This window comes from Dipodomys ordii, unplaced genomic scaffold (assembly GCF_000151885.1).
Source record: "Dipodomys ordii isolate 6190 unplaced genomic scaffold, Dord_2.0 Scaffold5310, whole genome shotgun sequence".
NCBI lineage: Eukaryota > Metazoa > Chordata > Mammalia > Rodentia > Heteromyidae > Dipodomys > Dipodomys ordii.
Window position 1 is genome coordinate 108 of NW_012272524.1, and position 1,828 is coordinate 1,935.

A 1,828-nucleotide genomic window follows, 5' to 3' on the forward strand; every position below is an offset into this window, starting at 1 on the left:
AAAAAAAAAAGCCAGAAGTGGCGCTGTGGCTCAAGTATTAGAATGCTAGCCTTGAGCAAAAGCAGCTCAGGGACAGTGCCCGGGCCCTGAGTTCAAACTCCTGGACTGGCAAAAAATAAATAAATAAATAAATATAAAATGACTGTGGCCAGGCACTGGTAGCTTAGGCCTGTAATCCTAGCTACTCAAGAAGTTGAGATCTGAGTATCATAGTTCAAAGCTGGTTGGACAGAAAAAAGTCTGTGAGAGTCTTATCTCCAATTAACCAGTAAAAACCCAAAAGTGGTGATGTGGCTTAAGTGATAGAGTACTAGCTCTGAGTTGCTAAGCCAGATTGTGAGACTCTGAGTTCAAGCCCCAGTACCTGCACAAAATAAAATGACTGTGTATTTCTTACGTATCTGATCTTATTGAACAAATCTTAATTCAGTCGTGAAACTCAATGTCACCTCATTATGGTAATTAATTTCACAAAACACAAATTGTTTGGTGTTTTGGGTTTTTTTAAGAGTTACTAGGGGGCTGGGAAGGTGGCTCAGTGGTAGAGCACTTGCCTTGCATTCATGAGGCCCTGGGTTCGATCCTCAGCACCACATAAGCAAAAAGAAAAAAGCTGCAAGTGGCGCTGTGGCTCAAGTGGTAGAGCGCTAGCCTTGAGCTGAAGAACTGAGGGACAGCGCCCAGGCCCAGAGTTCAGGCCCCACGACTGGACAAAAAAAGAAAAGAGTTACTAGGGGGCTGGGAAGTTGGCTCAGTGGTAAAGCGCTTGCCTTGCATGCCTGAGGCCCTGGGTTTGATTCCTCAGCACTACATAAGCAAAAAAGAAAAAACCCAGAAGTGGCGCTGTGACTCAAGTGGTAGAGCGCTAGCCTTGAACTAAAGAGCTGAGGGACAGCGCCCAGGCCCAGAGTTCAGGCCCCACAACCTGACCCCCCCCCCAAAAAAAAGTTACTAGGGTTTAAACTCATCAACTTAGGGCTTACTAGGCATATGCTCACTCAGTAGGAGCCATAATTGCCTGAGCTATGCTCCCCTCCTTTTTTTTTCCCCCTGGCTACAAGTTTATTCAACACAAAACAACCTCCATCTTTACTGGGTGGCTGACCAGGTCCATGACCAAATCCACCTCTAAACTGGAATTCAGTTGCTGACCCAGCCCCAGCCTGGGCTTTCTTGTCAGCACCAGGGGGCACAGCACTCCATCTGTAGGTGTCTCTGTCAGCTTCACCTCTTGTGAGTCTTGCAGGCCGCTCGCCCTCCAGACCTTTTGGCCGAGGCCTTCCAGTCTCAGGTCGGCTGCGGCGCAAGGTAGCAGGCATAATCTCAGGGGGCAGGTGGAGGTAATCACGGAGATACTGGATACCCTCGTTGGTCAGGTACCAATAAAAATGCCTCCAGGCAAACTGTCCTTCACGTAGCCCCGAGCCTTTAGAGACTACATGGCCTTCATGACGTGAAGATTGGGCACATTCTTGTCTGCCAGTTCTGGGTGCTTGGGCATGTGGACATCCTTCTTGGCCACCATAACCCCCTCCTTAAAAAGGAGTTCATAAACGGCAATCCGGTTTTTCTTGGGCATCAACATCACGGCAGTTTCAGGGTCTGAGGCCGAGGCTGGAAAGGAGGGGGGTCTCACTTTTTGCATGGGCTGGCCTAGACTGCAATCGAATTTATGCTCCTCATGTAACTGGGATGCACAACTACACTCAGTTTTTATTGGTTGAGATGGGATGTCACTAACTTTTTGAATCAGCTGGCTATGATCCTCTCCATCTCCACCTTCTGGAAACTTAAACAAGACTTCCTTGTGTGAAGTATGGTAAATTGA

At 48.0% G+C, this 1,828-nt stretch overlaps 1 pseudogene; it reads right to left on the reverse strand.

The window, feature by feature from the left end:
• Nucleotides 1–998: 998 nt before the first annotated feature.
• LOC106002230 lies at nt 999–1,605 on the reverse strand (annotated as a pseudogene).
• Between the last annotated feature and the right edge of the window lie 223 nt (nt 1,606–1,828).